This window comes from Zingiber officinale, chromosome 7B (assembly GCF_018446385.1).
Source record: "Zingiber officinale cultivar Zhangliang chromosome 7B, Zo_v1.1, whole genome shotgun sequence".
Classification (NCBI taxonomy): Eukaryota; Viridiplantae; Streptophyta; class Magnoliopsida; order Zingiberales; family Zingiberaceae; genus Zingiber; species Zingiber officinale.
This window is the reverse complement of record NC_055999.1, coordinates 49,146,430-49,172,258: the sequence shown is the minus strand read 5'-3', so window position 1 is coordinate 49,172,258 and position 25,829 is coordinate 49,146,430. Positions and strand designations below refer to the sequence as shown.

The following is a 25,829-nucleotide window of genomic DNA, read 5'->3' as shown; positions in this document are numbered from 1 at the left end:
GGCCCTAGCTTGGTTCCCAAGCTAGCTTGGCCGGTCCCCTTTAGGTGGGTATAAAAGGTGGGTATATGTGGGTATAGTACTCTATAAATAAGAGGCTACGATAGGGACCGAGAGGAGGAATTGGTTTTGGTCTCCGATAAAATTAAGCATCCCATGTTCGCCCGAACACACAACTTAATTTTATCAATGATAATTCATTCCACTAGAGAACTATCATTGAACTACCGCACCAATCCCAAATTACATTTTGGGCTCCTTCTTATTATGAGTGTGTTAGTCTCCCTGTGTTTAAGATATCGAATGTCCACTAATTAAGTGAGTTACTGACAACTCATTTAATTAATATCTAAGTCCAAGAGTAGTACCACTCAACCTTATTATCATGTCGGACTAAGTCCACCGCAGGGTTTAACATGACAATCTTTATGAGCTCCTCTTGAGGACATTATCAACCTAGTATCACTAGGACACGGTTTCCTTCTATAATCAACAACACACACTATGAGTGATACCATTTCCCAATTTATCGGGTTTATTGATTCATCGAACTAAATCTCACCCATTGATAAATTAAAGAAATAAATATCAAACATATGTGCTTGTTATTATATTAGGATTAAGAGCACACTTCCATAATAACTGAGGTCTTTGTTCCTTTATAAAGTCAGTATAAAAGGAACGACCTCAAATGGTCCTACTCAATACACTCTGAGTGTACTAGTGTAATTATATAGTCAAGATAAACTAATACCTAATTACACTACGACTTTCTAATGGTTTGTTCCTTTCCATTCTGGTCGTGAGCTACTGTTTATAATTTATAAGGTACTGATAACATCATCTTCTACATGTGACACCACATACTATGTTATCTACAATATAAATTAAATGAACAACTACAAACAAATGTAGATAATTAGACCAAATGTGATTCTTTATTCATAATGAATGTTTACAAAGCTTAGGCTCTCAGTATACACTCCAACAATCTCCCACTTATACTAATGACTAAGCTGCCATATCTTCTACCATACATCTGATTCCCATTTCCTCCACATGCCGATCGAAAGCTTTCGCCGGAAGGGCCTTAGTGAAAGGATCTGCCAGGTTATCCGCTGATGCAATCTTGGCGATGACAACTTCTCCTCGCTTCACGATATCTCTTATCAAGTGGTACTTGCGCTCTATATGTTTACTTGCCTTATGGGCTCGTGGTTCCTTCGAGTTTGCAACTGCACCACTATTATCACAATAAATTGTGATGATTTTGGGCAAACCAGGAATCACATCTAAGTCCATTAGAAAGTTCCTGAGCCATACTGCTTCTTTAGCTGCCTCAGAGGCTGCTACATACTCAGCTTCCATGGTTGAGTCCGAAACGCATTTCTGCTTAACACTCCTCCATGAAATGGCTCCACCTCCTAAAGTAAACACATAGCCTGATGTAGACTTACTGTTATCCCTATCTGATTGAAAATCTGAATCCGTGTAACCCACAGGGAGCAGATCGTCTGCTTGGTAAACTAGCATATAATCTCTAGTCCTTCTCAGGTACTTTAATATATGCTTTACCGCAGTCCAATGTCCTTGTCCAGGGTTACTCTGATATCTGCTAACCATGCCCATGACAAAACAGATATCAGGTCTCGTACATAGCATTGCATACATTAGGCTTCCTACAGTCGAAGCATAAGGAACTGCTTTCATGTCCTTTGATGTCTTTGGAGACATCTCTTTAGATAGGGCTACTCCATGTCTAAAAGGTAAGAAACCTTTCTTGGAATCCTGCATGCTAAAACGAGCAAGGATTGTATCTATATATGAAGCTTGGGATAGACACAACATTCTTTTCTTGCGATCCCTTATAACTTTGATCCCAAGAATGTGTGCATAATCTCCTAAGTCCTTCATATCAAATTGTTTGGACAACCATACCCTTACATCCGATAATACCTTGACATTGTTGCCAATTAACAAAATATCATCTACGTATAGTACAAGAAATACCACCACGTTTCCGTTACACTTCTTATATACACAAGACTCATCCGGACTTTGAATAAATCCATATGACTGGATTACTTCATTAAACCGGATGTTCCAAGACCTTGAAGCTTGCTTTAGTCCATAAATGGACCGATTGAGCTTGCACACTAGATGCTCTTTGCCTTTTTCAATAAACCCTTCTTGTTGCTTCATATGGATGTTCTCTTCAAGACTTCCATTAAGGAAAGCTGTCTTGACATCCATTTGCCAAATCTCATAATCCATATGAGCAGCAATGGATAAGAGTATCCGGATAGACTTAAGCATGGCTACCGGTGAAAAGGTTTCCTCATAATCGATTCCCTCTTTCTGAGTGTACCCTTTCGCAACAAGCCTAGCTTTGAAGGTTTCTACCTTCCCGTCTGTCCCTCTTTTCCTTTTGTAGATCCACTTGCATCCAACGGCTTTTACACCATCAGGTGGTTCTACAAGCTCCCAGACCTTATTAGAGTACATGGACTCTATTTCAGAATTCATTGCCTTTTGCCAAGATGCTGCATCTATATCTTGGAGTGCTTCGTCATATGACCGGGGATCAGGTTCATGTTTACCCGGGATCAAGTCCGAAGACTCTCCCAAAAACATGAATCTTTCAGGCTGCATTACAACCCTCCCACTACGACGAGGCACTGTCTGTGGTTGTGTATCATGTGTGACACGTGTTGCAGTCTCTTGTGGTACTTCATCTTGTACTGTTGGTACTGAAGTAGACGTGTCCTCTCTAAGTTCTTCTAAAACAACTTTGCTACTGGCTTGTGATCCATTATATAGTCTTCTTCTAAAAACTGGGCATTGGTGCTAACAATGACCTTCTGGTCTTTAGGACTATAAAATAAACCACCTTTCGTTTCTTTGGGATATCCTACAAACACGCGAACTTCTGTACGGGATTCTAACTTATCAGCATCTGGTTTCAGCACATGTGCTGGACTACTCCAAATCCGAATATGTCTTAGACTGGGCTTTCGCCCATTCCACAATTCTATGGGAGTAGAAGAAATTGATTTAGAAGGTACTAAGTTCAGAACGTGTACTGCTGTTTCCAGGGCATATCCCCAAAACGAATTTTGTAATTCTGAATAACTCATCATTGATCTAACCATCTCCATAAGAGTCCTATTCCTTCGTTCTGCTACACCATTCTGTTGGGTTGTTCCAGGTGCAGACAATTGGGATTGAATCCCGGTCTCTGATAAGTAATTCCTAAACTCTCCTAAGAGGTATTCGCCACCACAATCTGACCGTAGTGTCTTGATACTTTTACCTAGTCGTTTCTCCACATCAGCCTTGTATTCTTTGAACTTATCAAAGCACTCGGACTTGCGGCGCATTAGGTAAATGTATCCATATCTTGAATAATCGTCTATGAAAGAGACAAAATATTCAAAACCTCCTCTTGCCTGGACAGACACACAAATCAGAGTGAACCAACTCTAACACTTCTTTGGCTCTATACCCTTGGCCTTGAACGGCCTCTTGGTCATTTTACCTTCTAAGCAAGATTCACAAGTTGGAAAATTTTCCAACTCTAATGAACTTAAAAGTCCATCAGCTATAAGCCTCTGAATCCTACTTAAGTTAATATGACCAAGCCTTAGATGCCAAAGATATGCTTGGTTCATTTCTGAAGGTTCTTTTCTCTTATTAGAATTAGAAGATGAATTATAAATTTCCATGTTTTGCTTTGTGGAAGAATTTGGATTTAAAATATACAAATTGCCAACTAATGCACCGTAACAGATAATCACTTTATTTCTTTTAATAACTACATCGTTATTGAAAGAAACTGAATATCCATCAAAACAGTTTAGAAACTGAAATTAAATTCTTTCTAAAACTGGGTACATAAAGACAATTTCTTAAAACCAAATTTCTATTCCTATCAAAAGATAAGTAGACGTCTCCCACTGCAAAAACCGCTACCTTAGTAGCATTGCCCATGTAGACGATTATCTCTCCTTCAAATAGTCGTCGGGTTTCCTGGAACTCCTGCAAAGAATTGCAGACATGATCAGTGGCTCCCGTATCTACACACCAGGTGCTGGTAGATAACACCGCTAAACATGTTTCAACTACTAGAGCATGAGATATACCTTTGTTTTGGTTCTTACGAGGACAGTCCGCCTTCCAATGTCCTGCCTGCTTGCCCTTGGCTTCTTCATTCCTGCTTTAAATCCCGTTCTGAGATTTATTCACTTTCTTTCTTGAACCAGTTTGTTTCTTCTTCTTCTTACCTTCGGTTTAGAAGTAGAACCATTTTCAAAGATAGTGAATTTGAGCATTGTGACGAAATAACCCTTCTGCTGCATGTCAGTAGTTTCCCTAATGAATAAATCCTTTTATTCATATTATAGTTCAGTGAACTGCTCAAAACTTCTAGGTAGGGTTTGGAGGATCATATCGATCGGGTTTCCCATCAATTTCTCCTCCAAGGATCATATTTCGGATAAGCCATCATCTTTAGGATATGATCCCTCACAGGAGTACCCTCTTGCATGGTGGCTGTCATTATCTTTCTCATGGCTTCTTGTCTAGAAGCCCGATCCTGATGACCAAAGAGTTCCTTGAGATTGTTCATAATATCATAAGCTGTTGGTAAATCTTGATGCTGATGTTGCAATACATTTGACATTGAAACCAAAATGTAACACCGTGCCATCTCATCTGCCTTTACCCATTTCCTATGATATTCAATCTCCTCTTGGGTAGATTCACCAGTGGGTGCATCAGGACAAGGCTCAGACAGTACAAACTTATAGCTTTCAGCGGTAAAAACAATGTCCAGGTTTCTTTTCCAATCTATGTAGTTAGGACCTGTAAGTCTATTCTGTTGTAGTATGATGGACAGTGGGTTGAAAGTCATCCTAAGAATTACAAATAACTTTTGGTCAGAACTCTAAATTTAGAATAATATTGATTCCTCAAACAATACTAATTTAAATTAACCAACACCTCAAAACACCGTGAATTTTGTATGCCACGATAGTGTGGACGTATACAAATTCAACATTTGTAAAAGGAGGGTTTTAACCCATTAATTTTATTATCTTGTCAACCTAACTTTTTGACAAATAAAATTAATAGTTGGTATCCTTTGGTCACACAAATAATAGCAGTGACTCCGGGGAGGATACTATTAGATGTGTCTAAGTGTACACCATTACTTGACACTAAGTCCATTAATAAGATTATGCCCCTTCCGTTGGGGAAGATCACACGCTCTTAATTAACTTCCTATAGTCATCCAAAAATGGAAGTCTGTTCTAGTGATCCGCAAACAAGCTCATCCGCTATGGAGGAAGGCACTCAGAGCCAACGCGCAAGCTTGTTTGCATCACTTACAAACCAGTAATGGAGACCATGGGATTTACTTAAAAATCCCTCTCCCACTTAGTTATTTATAAATGAGGAATTTTAACTATGCTAGCCTACTAAACTTGTAAACTAACATGCACACACAACACAATATAAAAGCAATAAATAGAAAATCTAATTTTCAACTATTATGGCTTTTATCTTTAATTGTCCTCCGTGTGTTGTCATCCGAAGCTGCTGCCATATTTGGCCACCGCCACCGGGTCTAACTGTCGCATCCATCTTGCTCCGAGTTCCGCTGCGCCTCTGGTCCTTAGAAGGTTCCACGCTTTGCAAGATTCGATCCGCGACATAAATAGAATTTTACATTTTGATCCTATATTCCATAAAAGGAATGTACATGTATCTAGATCAAAAATAAAATCCTAATAAAACTAAATACAGCTCCTGCTGTATTTTAATACAATCATGCACACACAGATAAATTGCCCTTGACATGTCCAAGGGTCCAATCACACACATAATTAACTAAAAGCCATAATAGTTGGATCCTGCATCCATAGAGTTAGCACATCCTACTATTAACCTGCCTAAATTATGTATGACATGTGCATAATTAAACTAAATACCAAATACAGCAAAACCCTAGCTATTGTTGGTTGCTACTCGGAAAGCCTATAGGTTCCACTGTACAAAAATTTTGTACAAAGGTCTGAACCTTTTCCTAGCTACCATGTGTTCTTTTAAATTAAATTTTGGATCTCCTGCGGAACTTAACACGTTTGATCCAAAACTTAATCTATTTGTTCTTTTAGGTTTTGACTTGGATCTCCTGCGGAACTTAACACGTTCGACCCAAGTCTCCTTAAGTTATTAATTCCATTAAATATTAATTTCCATAAAAGGTTCCCAGTACTGACGTGGCGAGGCACATGGCCTTCTTGGATATGGGAGCAACCACCACCGACTAGACAAAACCTTTAATAGAAAGGTAATATTTAATTTCCTAAAATAACTTTAGGTTAACCAAAGAGAACAATCAAATCACAAGGAAAAGAAAGAAACAAAAGAACACAACTTCGAAAAAACATATTCGAAATACTAGAACGTAAGCCTCTTGTATTTGGTATTATTTCCATAAATAACTAGCATGATGCGGAAATAGAAATTACTAGTTATACCTTGTAGAAAAACCTCTTGATCTTCTACCGTATTCCTCTTCTAACCTCGGACGTTGTGTGGGCAACGATCTTCCAAGATGAGAAACCACCAACCACCTTCTTCTTCTCCAAGCAAGGTTCGGCCACAAAAGAAAAGCTTCACCAAGGAGAAAAACCAAAATACTAACCAAGCTCCAAGAGATGCTAGCTTTCTCTCCTTCTTCTTCTTCTTCTCCAAGTAGTATCCGGCCACCACAAGAGCTCCAAGGAGGGGAGAGAGGATCGGCCACCACAAGAGGAAGAGAGGGAGAGGATGAACCGGCCACCACAAGGAACAAGAGAGGGAGAGGAATAATAGATGTTGTGTCTTGAGAAGGCACCCTCACCCCTTCTTTTATATTCCTTGGCCTAGGTAAATTAGGAAATAAATTTTCCTTAATTTCCTTGACATGATTTAATTGAGAGAAATAAAATAAAATTTCCCTAATTAATTTGTGATGGCCGGCCACATCATTGGAAGGCAAATAGGACAAGTTTCAATCAACAATTAAAACTTCCTAATTTGTTTCCAGAAATTTTAAAAAATAAAATTTCTCTTTAAAATCTCTTCATGGTTAATAAAAGGAAATATCTATAATTTTAATTTTATTAACATGTGAATAATTTTAAAGAGAAAATAAAACATCTCTCCAATCTACAAATAAGGAAAGAGATCTAATCTCTTTCTTTAATCTTTTGTAAATTTTTACAAGAGATTAATTTGAATTTTAATTCTCTTTTAAATTAAATCTTCCACATAATAATAAACATTAAAATTAAATTTTCTTTTTAATTAATTATGGCCGGCCCTACTAGCTTGGGTTCAAGCTAGGGCCGGCCACCTTAAACCCAAGCTTAGGCCGGCCCTAGCTTGGTTCCCAAGCTAGCTTGGCCGGTCCCCTTTAGGTGGGTATAAAAGGTGGGTATATGTGGGTATAGTACTCTATAAATAAGAGGCTACGATAGGGACCGAGAGGAGGAATTGGTTTTGGTCTCCTGATAAAATTAAGCATCCCATGTTCGCCCCGAACACACAACTTAATTTTATCAATGATAATTCATTCCACTAGAGAACTATCATTGAACTACCGCACCAATCCCAAATTACATTTTTGGGCTCCTTCTTATTATGAGTGTGTTAGTCTCCGTGTTTAAGATATCGAATGTCCACTAATTAAGTGAGTTACAACTCATTTAATTAATATCTAAGTCCAAGAGTAGTACCACTCAACCTTATTATCATGTCGGACTAAGTCCACCTGCAGGGTTTAACATGACAATCTTTATGAGCTCCTCTTGAGGACATTATCAACCTAGTATCACTAGGACACAGTTTCCTTCTATAATCAACAACACACACTATGAGTGATACCATTTCCCAATTTATCGGGTTTATTGATTCATCGAACTAAATCTCACCCATTGATAAATTAAAGAAATAAATATCAAACATATGTGTTTGTTATTATATTAGGATTAAGAGCACACACTTCCATAATAACTGAGGTCTTTGTTCCTTTATAAAGTCAGTATAAAAGGAACGATCTCAAATGGTCCTACTCAATACACTCTGAGTGTACTAGTGTAATTATATAGTCAAGATAAACTAATACCTAATTACACTACGACTTTCTAATGGTTTGTTCCTTTCCATTCTGGTCGTGAGCTACTGTTTATAATTTATAAGGTACTGATAACATCATCTTCTGTATGTGACACCACATACTATGTTATCTACAATATAAATTAAATGAACAACTACAAACAAATGTAGATAATTAGACCAAATGTGATTCTTTATTCATAATGAATGTTTACAAAGCTTAGGCTCTCAGTATACACTCCAACAAGATCTTGAAGGGGTAGAAATACCCCATGATGATACGTTAATAATTAAAGCTGTGATAGCCAATTATACTATTTCCCGTACCTTTATAGATACTAGTAGTTCTGTAAATATTATTATCAAAAAAGCTTTTGATCAACTACAAATTGACCCAAGCGAACTTCAACAGATGGTAACTTCTTTATATGGATTCACTGGTAATGAGGTACAACAGCTTGGTCAATTAAAGTTGGCCATATCTTTAGGGGAGGAGCCCCTAATGAGGACAAGAAGATCTCACTTCATGGTGGTGGATGCCCCCTCTGCCTATAATGTGATACTGGGTCGACCAGCCTTAAATGAGTTTAGGCGGTCGTTTCTATTTTTTTTTCAGAAAATTAAATTTCCTGTTGACGACCAGGTTAGGGAAGTACATGGTGATGAGAAGACCGCTTGTAAGTGTTATATGGAGATTGTTAGAACTGAAGTTAGTGTCGCCCGAAAAATGCAAAGAATGGAGGTCAATGCCATTCAAGAGAAGTCACCTGCCCTCGTTTATGAGGAGAAGGAAGAAGTCCAGATACAGACCGGTCGACCTGAAGTCGTCACTTATGTTGTGGCCGAGCTTGATCCTACGCTGAAAATAGAGCTGGTTCAATGCCTGAAGAAAAACAATGATGTCTTTGCTTGGATGACCAAGGAAGTCATGAGCGTTTCTCCTTCAGTAATGGAACATTCTTTACATGTCTTCCCAGATGCTCGGCCTGTCATGTAGAGAAAGAGGAATTTCAGTACGGAGCAAAATCAAATCATTAAAGAAGAAGTGGCTAAACTGATGGAGGTCGGTTACTTTAGGGAGGTGCAATTCCCTAGCTGGTTAGCTAATGTCATTCTGGTCTGTAGACCAGGAAATAAATGGAGGGTATGTATTGATTTTTGCGATCTTAACAAGGCCTACCCAAAATATTATTATCCTTTGCCCCGGATTGATCAATTAGTAGATTCCACGGCTGGGTGTGAATATATTTCCATGTTGGACGCCTATCAAGGCTATCATCATGTCTCTCTTGCTAAAGAGGATCAAGAGAAGGTCAGTTTTGTGACATCTGAAGGTACTTATTATTATAATGTTATATCTTTCGGACTAAAAAAAGTAGGAGCAACTTATCAAAGACTTATGAATAAGGTCTTTCATAAATAGATTGGAAGGAATATAGAAGTATATGTTGATGATATTTTAATTAAGTCTCTTCAGGCTACTGATCTCTGCAGGGATGTAGAAGAAACTTGTGGAACATTGAGGCAGTATGGTCTCAAGTTGAACCCGGGCAAATGTCTCTTTGGAGCAAAAGGTGGAAAGTTCCTGGGCTATATGGTGTCCGAGCGGGGAATAGAGGCCAACTCAAGCAAAGTCAAAGCACTCCAAAACATGGATCCACCACGACATATGAGGGAAGCTTAAAGACTCACTGGCCGGATCACAGCCTTGTCCAGATTCATTTCAAGTCAGCCGATCGTAGCTGTCATTTATTCAAAATACTCCGGAAGGCTAACAAATTTCAATGGGATGAAGAATGTGACAAAGCCTTCCAGGAATTGAAAGATTACTTGTCCACCCTTCCCGTGTTAGCTAAGCCTGTAGTAGGAGAAACCCTATGGGTATATTTGTCAGCCAATGAAAATGTTGCGGTATTAAAATTGACATGTCCTAATCTGTCATGCCACAGATCATAAGACTCAATGTTATATGAACAACCAATATCAGAAGTTTTATTTAAAGTAACATTTTCTACATTGAGTTTAAATAAACCTTCATTAAGGTAACCTTTTCCAATAAAGGTTCCTAAATGTAATAAAACTTTATTACATTTGAAGTTCAACTCATAACCAGCACGGACTAACTTTGATCCGCTGATCAAATTCCGACGGACCGCTGGAACATGATGCACATCATGCAGTGACAGGACTTTTCCAGAGGTGAACCTCAGGTCAACTTGTCCTATCCCAAACACCCTGGCTGCAGAATGGTTCCCCATGGTCACGGAAGTGCCTTCAATTACCTGATAAGTAAGGAAGACAGAGTGATCAACACAACAGTGTACATTAGCACCTGTATCAACTAACCATTCATTGGGTTGATAGATCAAGTTTAGTTCGGGTTTGAAGGTAACAAACCTATCGCTGGTGTCGTCACTAGCAGTCACGACATTTACTTGTGCCTTGGTGTTGGACGTATTGCTTTGGTTCTTGTCCTTTCGCTTAGGGTAGAATTTGGCATAATGTCCAACCTGTCCACATGCCCAGCAAGGCTTAGGTTTGGTTCCAGTTTTCTTTTGAACCTTTGGGTTGAGTTTCATCTTGTTCTTCATTTTCTGATTTTTGAATTTCTTCTTGTCAGATGAGACTACTACATTTGCCTTTGGAATAAAATCCATAGGCATTCTTGTATCATCATTTTTATGTTGCTTCCGATGTTTTTCTTCGATATTTAAGGCAATCATCAAATCTTCTAGAGAGATTTTACCTCTCCGATGTTTAAGAGTCATGCCAAAATCTTCCCAACTCGGAGGCAATTTTTCAATGATAGACAAGACCTGAAATTTTTCAGGTAATGACATATCTCCTTCAGCAAGACCATGAATTTGAACTTGGAATTCATGTGTCTGCTCAACCACAGATTTACCTTCAACCATTTTGAAGTTCAGGAATTTTGCCACAGTATACTTTTCTAAACCAGAATCTTCGGAGTTATATTTTTTATCCAAAGATTTCCACAGCTCTTTAGCTGAAGAGGTTGAGCAGTACACATCAAATAATGCGTCTGAGAGGGCAGAGAGGATTCTCCCATGGCAGAGATAATCCCTTTGCTTAAATCTCTCTAAAGCAGCACTACGGGCAGGTTCCTCTTCATTAGGTGAAGGAGGGTCTGTTTCTATAACGGAGAATAGCCCTAGCGTAGTAAGCCAAAATTTCATCCGTTGTTGCCAATGTCTGAAGTTTTGCCCGTAAAATTTCTCGGGTCTAGCACTAGCCTCATCAAATCCTATTACCCTATCATTCATCATGTCTATTGATACAGGCAATAAATTCTCTAAGAATGTAGTATAATAATAAAGCAATACAAGCAGTATTATATTTGCACAAAAATAAGCATGCAATAGATAGATAAATAAAGGAGTAGGGTTTAGAATATAGTTATCCGGTTGAAGCGTCGGCACGCCGATTGTCCTTAGAGAATTTATTGCCACCTCACGGTGCAAAGACTCTCTGACAAAATTCCCCCAAGATCCGACAACCGCTCGTCCGTAGGTGCACTCCAAAACGGACGTGACACTCGGACCCAACCTCAGATCGCCGGAAGACCAAGCCTCAGGACAAGAAAGACGAGAAGAAAGGAGAAAGAATCGCACAGAGAAGGGAGAAAGCTCGAGGCTTGAGTGAAGAATAGAGGTGCTGCAAGTCCCCTTTTATTCACTCTGAGAAGGTACGAAGCACTGCTTCGCTAGCGAGGAAACGCGCCTCAGTTTCCTCACGCGCGGAACCAAATTCTGGTTTGGTTTTGGTTCAGACTGAACCAAACTAGCAAAAACGGCTCAAACCCCCCAAATCCACTCAATTTGGGCTTGGCCCGCGCATGCGTGTAGGTCCTCTTATCATTGCTAAGCAAGGATGGAAGGACTTCCTATATAAGCCCTTCCAAGCTTCTCCACTTAGCAATGTGGAACTAAAAATACTAAAAAAAAATGCTTTGAATTTAAAATAAAATTCAACACATTGCTTTAAGGTGGCGTGTTTTCAACGCCCCTTGTTATCTCTTTTACTATGGAAAGTACTTTTCACAGTTCCATCCTGATGTCTTTGACTGTTGATAGATGTTTTTGCCAATATGATTGCTGCCCTTCATGGTATACACTCTACGTTGGAAATCATACTCTTTGAGTTGAAAGATAAACTCAAGTTCCCGGACACTTATGATAATTTAATGGCACGCGTATTTTTCAATATCAATCATTCTTTTTCTTTGTTCTTCGGCCAGAAGGATGTCAGTTCATCTCAGATACGTAGAAAACTTCCTTCGTGCGTAAGCTATAAGACAAAAACAAAGGAAGTCAGTAGCCACGTCCTCTAGCATCGACCTTTTATTTATCTTTAATTCACAGATCTAAGTTTTTAACCCTCTGTTTGGGAGGAGATGAGTAAAGGGGAGGAAAAGATAAACATGGATAAAATAAATTTTTACCCTTGTTTGGGAGAGCGTGAGCTATGAAGGAGAAGGAGAGAGAAGGGTAAAGCTTCCCCTTGCATGCTCGGGAATAAGCGAAATTCCTTACACCCCAAATTGGGGTGTAAGGAAGGGTAAGGAGAAATTATTATAATTATATCCTTATTTATTTTTTCACATGCAGATTTATTAAAAAAATAAGAGGATATTTTTATAAATTTGTATATTTAACCTTCATTCCATCCCTTTTCTCTCACATAAACTTTCCCTCTCTTCCAAACAAGGACAAGATAAATATATTACTTTCCCTTTCTTTTCCTCCCTTCCCCTTCCATTAATGAACCTCTCACCCTATCCAAACAGTGGCTAACACGTAACACGGTCCACCAGGAGAGCAAGAAACGAGAGAGAAAAGGGTATGGCATCGGCTCCGTCGTCTTCATCGACGCCGCCGCCAACGCGAATACTGTTCGGGGTGAACGAGTCGTCCATTCGCGGGTATCCGCACCCTTCCATCAGTAGCTGCACTGCCTTCGACTAGACTCTGCAGAAGCTCATTCGCTCTAACGCTGCTGGGTTTTATTTCCTCTTTCTTCATGTCCAGGTCCCCGACGAAGATGGTCGCTCTCTTTCTCCTTTTAATAATGCTTTTACTACTATCCCCGTTCCTCTGCTTCTAAATTGTAGGTTCTGTGACCGATTAAATGCATTCCCCTTCTCTTGTTGCGCTTCCCTCTTCTTTTTCTTATGGAGATTTGGGATTTTTTTAAGAAAAACAAACGAAAGAAATTAAGTACATATGATATCTCCTATACAAGAGATGTTTGTTTCTTTTGTTTTCTTTTACTGTTATTTTGATACCTTTGATGAGTAATGGTTGCGGACGCGGGTCATACTCTAGGATTAACTATGAACTAACATAAAATCAAGATGGTTGGAACTGTCAAATTGCTTCTGGATTTAACACCAATATACACTTAGGAATGACCTTACCAGATCAGCAGGCTATGCCTATGTAGTCCCTCACCACATTGGTATATTGTGCTTGTTCCTAAACACCTAAGGGTCCGACCTCTCAAGAGGAGTCTTCCCGAGCTCCCTACTTTGAGCTCTCCTCTCTAAGCATGATACCGATATGACGAGGAAGTCGAAAGTGGAATAGGATGAAATTAAATTGATAGAAGTTTATGTTAAGAAACAAACATGATAAAGGGCACTGTGGAGTTTCACTAAGAGAGTATCTGTCGCTTAGACTTGTTTCAAAAATCTGCAAATTTGCATTCATAAACTGAATTTACTCTCCCTATGAATCTTGAATAGCCATAATTTTACTTTGGACAATGCTTTAACTTGTTTCCAAAATTTGCATGCCCCTTAACCCTTACTTTGACTTGTTTCAAGAAATATTCTAAATGCTACTTAACTCTTTAAGCTACTCAATCAACTTGTGCTTGCAACTTATTTGGTTCATGAGTTGTAGGCAATACCATAGGTTCAACAAGATTAACAAGATTGGGTTGTAGCACATTCTACACTCCTATTTCAATCTCCCCAGATTGAAAAAGACTTGCCCTCAAGTCTTCGTTTGCTTCATGATAAAAGTCAACCACATCGAACTTTGGGGACACACTATAGTTGAATCTCATAAGCATTCTTGCCAATTCTCTTAAGTGCCTTAAATGGATCATTTTCCTTTGGTTTCAACCATGGTTTGGAATCTCGTATCGTGCCGGATGGAACAGTCGAAATGTATCGTTTTAACAAATTACTGAAATGCAATATTACTCGACATAGATAATGTCTCCTTCCTTGTCTCCATCTCCTTCGTCTTTCAATCTTCAATCCATCACCGACACCATGTATTGGAACGCCAACACTATATCGCTCTAGTTAAAGATTGAAATTCCACATGGCTTGAGATTTTGAACATTGGTTTCAATTATCTAAATTTACCATAAACAAAAACTCTCCTCCCTTAGGTGAATAGAGGCCAAACCACCCTCATTAAATTCCACATGCTTTTTGTGTTTGTTGGCAGCTTGCATGTACTTATTTTTCTTCTCAATTGTTGCCTTAACACTTTTGTGCAACTAGTTTCTTTATTCACTTAGCTCTTTCATAATCATCTCCAGTGAATTGTGTAGTTATAGAATGAGGAACTAAGTCCAAAGGAGTAGTAAGATTAACACCATAAATAACCTCAAAAGGATTCTTACCAATCCTATGATGAATGGTACGGTTGTAGGCAAACTCAATTTGTGGAAGAATGAGATCCCATTGCTTGATGTTTTTACCAACATAGCTTCTAATTAAGTTTCCCAAGCTTCTAATGTTTACTCAGTTTGCCCATTGGTTATGGATGATGAGAGCTACTGAAATTTAGTGAGGTACCCAACTTCCTCCATAACATTCTCCAAAAATGCTAAAAACTTGAATCTTGATCATACATCATAATTCTTGGGATGCCATGCAATCTCACAGTCTACTTGAAGTACAAATCAGTAATATGAGATGCATTATTTGTGTTGTTGCAGTGAACAAAGCGAGGCATCTTTGAGAATCTATCAACAATTACTATGATAGAATTCTTGTTCCTTTGAGTTCGTGGCAGTCCCATAACGAAGTCAAGACTCACATCCTCCTATGGAGCACTAGGAACTGACAGTGGAGTGTACAAACAAGAAATTGACTTCTTGTTTTGGCCAAATGATACCCGGAATTTATTCACAAATCTCTCCACATCCTTGAACATCTTTGACCCATAGAAATTAGATTAAACAAGAACGAGAGTCTTGTCCCGACCAAAATGTCCTAGAACACCACCATGAACTTTAGCTAGTATCATTTGTCTCAAAGAACAAAATGGAGCACACAAAGCATTAGCCCAAAAAAAAAAAATCCAGGAATGAATATTGTTGAAAAAGAGCTTGACTTGCAGATTTGCCAAATTGAGCCTAAATCCACATTGTCCTTGTAAAGATCCTTAAAGCCCTAGAATCTAACCACTTCTGCCTCCATGACTGATAATAAGGCATGCCTTCAACTCAAAGCATCAACAACCACATTTTGAACACTAGATTTGCTCTTGATAGTAAAGTCATAAGATAGCAAGAAGTCTACCCAAGCTCCATGTTTCGTCTAACTTGTGCTGGTGATTATTAAACTTCAATGCCTTGAGAAGATACTGATTCTAATGGAATAAGTCTCTATAAATGACATAAAACTCCTTATCATTGCATCATTCATCTTCTCATTAAAGAAGGAAATAAATTTTCCTTCTTGGTTCAAAGTAACACCGATACCCGTATTAGAAGCATCCCTTTCAACCTCGAACACCTTGTCAAAATTTGGGAAAAAAGGGTAGGAGTTTCGGTTAGCTTTCTCTTTTGTAGTTTGAAAGCATCAACTTCACTTCACTTGAATTTACCATAATCAAACATTCAGGGATTGGAGCAACATAAGAACTCAAACCCTTGATGCTCCTTCTGTAAAAGGAAGTTAATCCATGGTAAAAAAAACTCCTCACATTATACAATGAAGTGTTGGCCAGTTAAGAATAATCTCTACCTTGCTTTGATTCATCATGATTCCATCTTTTGAAACAACATGCCGCAACAACACTACACTAGACTTAAAGAAATCACACTTTTTTATACTAACATAAAGTTTCTATTGCCTCAAAATAAGAAACCTTAAGATGATGTATGCACTCCTCTTCATTCTTGCTGCTAATATGCCATCAAAATAAACCACAACACAAGAAAACTAGGCTTAAGTATGTGATTCATAAATCACATGAAAGTGCTAGGGGCATTAGATAATCCTAAATGGCATAAACAACCATTCATATAGGCAGATTATCTATTTTTAAATTTTGCCTTCCACTCATCTTCAGGCTGACCTCATTCTGATTTAGTGGTAACCACTCCTCAAATCAATTTTCGAAAAAAATAAAGGAAACACACAATTGATCAAGTAAATAATGTAAACTTTAGATGGGAAAGCAGTAAGAAATTGTGATCTTATTGATTACTGATATGGCCGATTACAGTTATGGCCTGGTAACCCCGGTTAATAGGTAATCTATTGACGACCTATTGACCCGATTAAGGTTTTGGGCTGAGTTCGATGAACTTGGTCCATGGTCTGGTCTACCCTTATAAAGTTTCATATACCTCAACTCACTTCATGGAGGGATATAGATACCCTATGGGAATGACCTTACCTCATATCAACATGCTAAGCCTATGTGGTCCCACACCACATCGGCATATCACACTTGTTCTTAAAACCTAAGGGGAATACCTCTCACGATAAAATCTTTTCCAGCTCCCTACTCGGAGCTCCCGACTCCGAGCTCCCTAAGCGGTTACCAAGTTATTTTAGTAACCACAATAAGCAGGCATGACCCACAACCTCTATGTACACATTCATGACTTTGGAATTAATGTCCAACTAAGCATTTGTATGGAGATTGTGGTCATAACTTATGCAAGTTTCTCTTTCATTGCATGTCTATAAATACTAATGTACATGTATCATTTGCGGATCTCTTTTCCTCTCGCAAATTTCTTTAGTTTCACTTTTACTATACCATAGTGGTTTTAGCATCAAAGGGAGGGGCTTTGCGAAATGACTTTAGCGCCCTTTGGTGTTTGCTCTAGTGTGTGCCGGTTGGACTTCATCCCCACTTTTGTCCTTAGACCTTGCATCAACACTGACACCTTCACATCCAACTCAGTAGATTTCCATCATTATTTTTTAGCCGGCCTCCTCATCAACACTGCCAGTGACATCCGACTCAATAATAGATTTTCACATCATCAACCATAGTTGTATCAAGTTAGGTAAACATGCTTCCTTGATAGTAAAATGATCAGATTTGTGTTTCCTACACCTTATGTATATATATATATATATATATATATATATATATATATATATATATATATATATATATATATATATACCTTCAATGTCTGCTCTTTAATCATATATATACATTCACACACCCATTGTAATAACATATTGACATCAGCATTAATTAACCTGTATATTGAGACTTTAGTATGGAGGCCGATTGTCATAGCTTCATGTCTGCTGTCATTTGAGAGTATGCATACTGATTAAAATCTTATCGATTTCACTTGTTTGGACTGAAATCTTCAAGTAAAACCTTAATAAGATACTGGCTCTTGATCCATAAACAATTTCATCTAGTTTCTTGCTCTAACAATTGATTTTGTACACAAGGAATAAACCAATAACAAACATTTCATTCCATTATCATGTCACGAACTTCTTTAGTAACCATCTGAATAACAGTGCTTTAAATACAAAGTTGAATGTCAAGTAAAGTTTCAACCTTCAAGATTAAGTTTCAACCTTCAAGATTATTGCTGGCTAATAACGTTTCTCTTCTCTTTGTTGTAAAGGATTTGATGACATGGACAGTGTTTATGCATCACCTGATGACTTCAAGAACAAGAATGAAAAACAGAAGATAAAAGGGCTTTACTTACTTCAGTACTTTGTAGAACGCTCTCATCAAGTTGGGGTAAAAGTTGCCTAAGGGGAACTGCACTGTTGATTGACATCTAGGATATAGAAAAAAGTTTTAGAAAGTTATCCTACAATTCTTATCTTTGACATTATGCAATTGTTCGAGATAAAATGTGAAGCATGGTTAAAGATGGGTGATCCTGAAGTAGTTATATGTGAAGAGGCAAAGAGAGTGCAACCAGATCTTTTGGTTGTGGGTAGTCGTGGGCTTGGACCTGTCCAAAGGTATTAGCTTTGATGAATGGATTAATTACTTTCTATGTTATTATCACTACTGTCTCATTAGTAGAATTTACAAGATCCACTGCTATTTTGCTCTGTTTCTTATGAAAATTTGTCTTATCCTTTCTTTCTTTGTGTGACCAGACTACCGTGGATGTTAGCCTTAACACTGAGAGTATAAGCTCATTCCTCCTTTTGTTTTAAAATGGCGTAACCCCCATCATTTTTGACAATACGAGATTTCCCTTTTTTTGTCAGATTAATTCTTGCTACATATAGTCTGTAGAGGGCGCTTGAAAATAAGTTTTAGTTTTTTCATCACACATTAGCCAAGTAATAGAGGGTGGATGCCTAGCAATTGTAGTTATCTGTAGATTGGTGATGAGTCTGAATTTGCTCATCAAGTTTCTTTTTTTTAAAAAAGCCCTTGTAATGTGAATTGCTACATTTTGCTCATTTGTATTCGCTCTAAATTTTGGAATCTCCCTGCACTTAAATATGTCCATCCAAGTTCGGTAAAATGGTTGCAAAAGGCGAATACGCTCGCCCCGGCACCCCCGCCAACTCGTCCCAGGGCCGATACGGAGGAGGATTGGTAAAATAACTTCATTAGGAGGGGTCAATAAGTAGTGACATCCAAACTTTCTTGGGAGCAAAAGCATTTCACATCTAAAAATAACCCATTTACATGAGTATTTTGTTTTTTGCATCTACAAATTGTTAGATTGAGAAGAATGCTAAAAGGGGGAACAACGTTTACAAAAATATGTTTCAAATGATTTTAGAAGGTTGTGATAATTTAAGTTAGATCAAAGAAGATTTGGTTAACAATGATAAAATAAGATAAAATTTATTTAAATATAAATGATGATATAGTAGGGGATAGAGATTAATGACTTAAAAGGATTCATATAACCGATCCCACCTAGTGAGATAAGGTTTAGTTGTTATTGTTGTTGCTAAATAATTGTCCAATGAAACTACAAGAAAAGAAAACAATGAATTTAACCTAGAACTCTTAGATTCCTACTCTATGACTTATGACTCATTACACGAGTTACTCCTCAGAAAACCACTAAACTTTCCTCTTTTGGGAAACCTTCCAAAGGTAGAGAAATCAAATCACAAAATTGATCTTGCGATGTAGAAAATGGGATAGTTAGAGGGGAAGGGGGTGAATAGCGAACTTGCAAATAAAATGTCTAATTTCTCTTACTATGTACTTAGCAAGGACACACGTTAGCATATAAAACAAATGCACAAAGAGACTCATCATTTTACTTGGTTCACAAACTCAGGTTGCTAGTACAAGACCTATGCACATGGAGTCACTATTTTTCTCCTCTTTGGTAAAGGGCTAGAGGTGGAGAAACCTCTTGGTACATAGAACAATACAAAAGCATATAAGTGACAATAAGAGGCCTAGTGAAAGAAACAACAATTAGAATAAGGATTTTTGAGTATGGTGTTATGTCTCAGAGCCTCTGGTTCCATTTTATACCCTCCACCTCAATCTAATCACTTTGTTGACATGGCAGTGTTTTGGTCGCTTGGAGTGTGCTGAGTTCGTCGTCATCCTCATCCATGAATAGGTTTCCTTCTATCTGCTGTCGATGTGGCACCCTTCCGGTTGCTTGGATCCCCGGTTAAATTGGATCCTTGATTGTCTTATTTTGATTTGTGCTCGTGTAATCTAGGATCCAGTTTTGGTCACCTAGATCTAGTTTCGATCGTTTGGATCAAGTTTCAATTGCTCGGAGCTCCCAAATAGGTCCGCTCCAAACTTGTTCAAAGATAAGCATTTATTACATTGATAGGTCGAACATATCCATTCATGGAGTTCCAAGCGATTGGAACTTTTATGCAAGTCGATTGCGATTGAGTCCGCCTAAGTTGAGTTTATCCTTTATCCCGAATACTCACTCAACTCAGCTCACTAACAACTTAAGCAGTTTTACTCTTGGTTTCTTGATGTTGTACGAAATTGCAAGTGCATGATCGTCGTTAAGTAATAAAAATATCATCCTCTGGGACTTTGTTGTTGAATACTAGTTACGTACAAAATAGGCTATCTAGATGGAATCAAAGAAGGAATAATTGTAATAAAAAACTAAATTAAACTAGGAACACTGGATCTGTAAATGATTCTAGGAGTTTCATTTCACCACGATGAGTATTGACAATTCAACTATGATTCCCTCTCTTATGATGTGAGATTACTCTTGAAGGTGATTTATCCTCAGGTAATCGATGTTTCCTCTTGAAATACAACGACGTGTTTATCTCGACGCAACTCCTATTACCATGGTAATTGAATCAAGTAAACCCATTAAACTATATGACAATTGATGCTATCTTCGATAGAATTTGAACTACTTTCATGATCAAAAACTCAAATTCGATTTTATGGATCCAAGATTAAGGTTCATCTCTTAATCTCTAATAATTGTAATACGCTAATATATTCGCAATTGCCAACGCTTTGTTAAGCTTGCTAAAATCGAATCAAATATAATCATGACATTTTAAGAGAGAGAAATCACAAGGTCAATGTTAGCATGTCATTGGGCTACTTCTTAATTCTTGAATAAGAAAACAACTCCATAACGTTAGAGATACAAGCCATCTTGTAGCTTCTTTTGATGTCTTTGATACAACCTTCTCTTTCGTCTCGTGTCACCATCTCCTCTAAATCGCCGCTCCTTTCTTCCTTTTATAGTTTCAAAACCCTAACAAAGTTTCCTAAAAATTATGGTAAAACCTAATAGAATTTCCTAAAAATTAGGGGTGCCTGACATAATTTTCTTTTTCGGTCTATTAAACTAGGCTACCTCCCTAACCCGAGTGCAGACTCGAACCTGGTTAACTGAAACCAATCGGTCTATTGATCCTTGGGATCGGTCTACCGATCCTTGGGATTGGTTGATCGAATCAGTTTGAGTTCGGTTCAACCTGAGTTAAGTTCGATTCACCCTGGACTTGGTCCGACTGCTTTTGATTGCGTTTGCCTGCTTTTTGTTTTGCTTCCCATTCCAGGTTCTTGCAAAACAACATTCAAATACAACAAAGCATGCAAACCTAAACCTGTAAGTCTTACCTGACCTACTAGGTTTACTTTTTGCTTGGATTTCACTCCTCCAAGATTTTACCACCTAAGGATCACTTCCTTAGGATCAAGCCTAACTACTATGCTTCTTGCTTGGAGTTCCTCCAAGACTTCACCAGCTAAGGTTTTACTCCCTTAGGATCTCACCACCTAAGTACACTCCTTAAGATCTCACCACGTAAGGTACACTCCTTTATGATCAAGCCTGCCAAGCATCTTGCTTGGACTTGTCACTTGCCGAACATCAAGTCATCCTTGATCGCCTGGGCTTTCCCTTGCTTAACATTATGCTTGGACTTTTCCTTGCCAAGCATCTGGTTACCCTTGATCTGTTTGGATTTTTCCTTATTAGACTTAGCTCACTTTCAAACATCGGTCCTCTTTAAATCAACTTTTGGTCAAATTTGATCGGACATAAGTATATTATCAAATATTGAAATCCTGGAGGCTGATTGTACTAACAATATCTATTAAGTCAATATTATCGCCCCTTGCTCGACGTATCTCATGATTTGGGCCGACAAACTGTGGCCCACGTGGAGGCCCGGATGACCATGGGTATAAGAAGGTAGGTGACTCCAAGAAAAAGGTATGCCTTTATGTGCGTGCTTTATTTCTCTACTCTTGATTCTCTTTGTTGGGGAGCTGACTTAGCATTGGAGGGGTTCCGTCGGCCATCGCAAGCCCTCTAACTGGTGTTAACGTGCAAATGTCAGGGCGACTGAGACGCAAAGACGACCATCTCTAGCAGTCAGGATCCATTGCTAGGAGAGCACATCACTACTGTTGACTTTGTTCTTTTATCATCGAGTTGACTAATTCTAATTTGTTCTATTTTAATAATATAATAATTCAAATTTAAATATTAGACGATTGGCAATGTAAACTCTGAATAGAAAAATCTCATCAAAATCTCAATGTAGATTAGTCGTCCATTACTTAAATCACCACTTAGTCATCTGTCAACTGGTCTGTTGACTTTGTCCTTGAAATAATTGTTTCGTGGCCAAGTAATTGTTTATGTGAGAAAACTCTCACCCGTCACCTGCTAGAAGTTTAGCTCTTGGACTTTTCTTTTGTCTAGTATCTGGTCCATTTGACCTTTCAGAACTCCACCTGCCAATACCTGGTGGCCTTCAATGTTTTGCCTACACCGGAGGGACTTTTCTTGCCAAATATCTGGGTCAACTTCTGTTAGTCTTTCACATTGCAGCTTCAATGCATGTCAAGATAAATCTACATCTACACATTTGACATGAAGTATTAGTCCAAACCATTTGGTGCCTGCTTGCACTGACAAAGATAACTGATTTAGAGGTCCGCCTTTGATCAAATCTGTTTCATGTACAAAATCATTAAAAATTTTGAATGAGTTTGAACTATCATTGCATTATACTACAGTCAACTCCCTCCTCTACCCATTGCCACCAGGAAAGAGACTGATGAAGTCTTCTCGATAGTGCATTTGTTGATATACATTCTCTTCTAATTTTTGAAATCTCCGGTCAGTTCTGTTTAGAGGGAAACTTGTCCATTGAAGGTCAGCATAATTCTTTCAGTTTTTTTTTTGAACGGCACATATGCATATATCAAAATAAATGTACAAGCACTATGCGCCTATTAAGCGATAGATATGTATCAGGATCTTGAGGAAGATCCTCTCTACATTGGGCTCCTCACCCTCAAAACGACATCGGTTCCTAGCTTGCCACAAAAGAAAAACCATACAAGTGATGACAAGGTATCGTGCCTTGGTTAGGCGGCCCTTGCCACGGTACAATCTTGGGAGCACCTAAAATAGTTGCATTGCCGTGCTGATCTCATGCCAAATCCCAAGCCAGGTCCGCACCTTGTCCCAAATCAGTTTACTCACGGGGCACCGAAAGAAAACATGTGGGTTGGACTCATCCTCATGTTTGCACAGCCAACACACCTTACACTGCTGATCATATGGCATCTGATCTGTAGTCCACAGCCTACCATGCACCAATAGCCAGCAGATGGAAAGGTTTCCAGATCATCTTGACCCATTGCTGTCAGGCACCTCGTGGTTGGAAGAAATCATAGGCTTTGGCAGCCCCTTGCTTCTCCGCAACAAACCATTCGATAAATTTCATGTTAACTGCATCATGGCCTCCGGCTTGCTGCACCATTTTGTCTCGAATCTGTAGGAGACGCTTTATCAAAGGTGAATCCGAATGCTTACTCCGCCAATGCCACAAATCGACTTGTCGGAAGTATTGATGATAGATCCACCGCACTCATAGTGAGTCTTTCTTGTGTTGTATGTTCTATAGTGTCAGCAAAGAAGTGCAGAATTCCATGACGATAAATCTGACTCCATACCCCCCATCCTCCTCTGACAGGCATATAGATGCCCAAGAGATTGGGGGATGTTTTGTCGACTAAACAAAGGATCGACAAATACCGTACAACTTGTCAATGACTCCACATGGTATAGGAAGGATCAATAACCAAAAGCATTCAACTCCTTAGAAAACCAACCTGACCAACTCCAGCTTGTCCGCATAAGATAAAGAATGCTTTGGCCATGAGGTTAGTTTCTTGACCACCGCATCAGTGAGAGGCCTGTAGTTTGTGATACAAAGCTTTCCTGCTACCAAAGGGATGCCTAGATAGCGAAACACAAAGGAAGTTTCTTGAAAACCTGTGAGCCTCAAGAGTTCAGCTCGCGCCCTGTGATCCACCCCTGCAAAATTCTTTCTCATACATGACTTATCCTTTGTTCTCATGAGTGTGCTATTAGTCGAAGTGGCATTAATGATTTGCTTGGTGACCAGCATTTTTCAAGCCCCTTCAAAGTTTCTATTTCACTCAAAGCTGTTCCTTGAGAAAAAAATCCATTGAAGATTTTAATTCTAAAGGAATTTTGAACTTCCACTGCAATGTATTTAAATAAACTCTTTCCTCTGCTGTGTGAATGTGCTGATGAAGAGGCTGAAAAATATGTTTAATTGATAAAATAGTATTCTTCCAGCTCAGTTTGATGCTAACATCGCTCATTAACAGCAGCATGTACACTGTATTTTTGGTAACTATTTAGAGTCAGTTACATATCTCACTTCCTTTACCTTCTTCTTTCTGCATTTATAATCCTCAAATTAATTAAGTCTATTTAGAGTCAGTTATATACATCTTAATTTATTTACCTTTTTCTAGCTGCATTTATAATTTATAATCCATAAATTAATTAAGTCATTTTTTTTGTATTAATGCATATTGTTTGTCTCTTTATCACTTACATCTAGCACTCTTACTATTTTCGTCTCTTTTACATACATATTAGTTACATATATTATATTAACTAGTAGTTTAACTCTTCTAGAATCACGTTTGATAAATGTACATATTTTTGAATAAAATTGAGTTGAAGCTGGGAAAAAAAATTCATTTTTATTTTATTTCACAATGCTTTATATTTTTTGAAGGAATTATATGATTTATTTATTACATTTTGCATTTCACTTCAGCTCACCTTGTTATAGTTGGTTCAACATTGAGGTTTCCATCTGAAAATAACAAGATATGCTATTATGGTGTTAGGGATAAGGAACAATATTCAGAGTAAAAAAGATTATTAACCTCCATATTTATGCTTATGTTTTCGATGTGATATATTCCATATCTGTCGATTATTGACTCATTACGGCCTCTTTTCAGGGTTTTTGTTGGGGCGGTGAGTGAGTTCTGTGTCAAGCATGCAGATTGCCCAGTGGTAACCATCAAAAGGAATGCTGAGGATTCTCCAAATGACCCTGTTTATGATTAGATTTAAGTAGTGTACTAGATCCATGCGATATTGTGTGAAACGAACATGTTTGAGCAGCACCAACATCGCTTTGATGCATGCCTTTGAGCCGTCTGTGTGCTGCGGTATGATAAATAAAGATAATATATGGAGTTTAATTATAAGTGAATATTTTTTTAGAAGTTTACAATGATAGAAATTTTAGAGAAGTTTTTTCAAGTAAACATACTAATCAAGCTAAAATTCACTATTGATAAGTTCAATGAGATGCGTACCCATGATTTTTTTTAAGCTACTGAATTTTTCTTCCATGAGCTATTCCAATTCAAAATAAAAATAATATTCCACAAGCATAATAAAAGATGTTAATGTAGTAGGTTTAACGGGAAATTGCTTGCAGACTTAAACATTCACATTTAATATTCGCGTTGGTATAAATTTGTTTTTGATACTTGATCAAATTAATTTATTTGTTTCAGCTCTCTAATTCCGGTAAAATTATCATATTGCCCTTGTTTGAATTTAAAACACACAATTATTCCTTTCTCCTCTCAACGTTTGAT

General features: G+C 38.1%; 1 pseudogene; it reads left to right on the top strand.

Moving 5' to 3' along the window:
- Nucleotides 1-13,013: 13,013 nt before the first annotated feature.
- On the top strand, nucleotides 13,014-25,430 carry LOC122005735 (annotated as a pseudogene).
- Nucleotides 25,431-25,829: the final 399 nt, after the last annotated feature.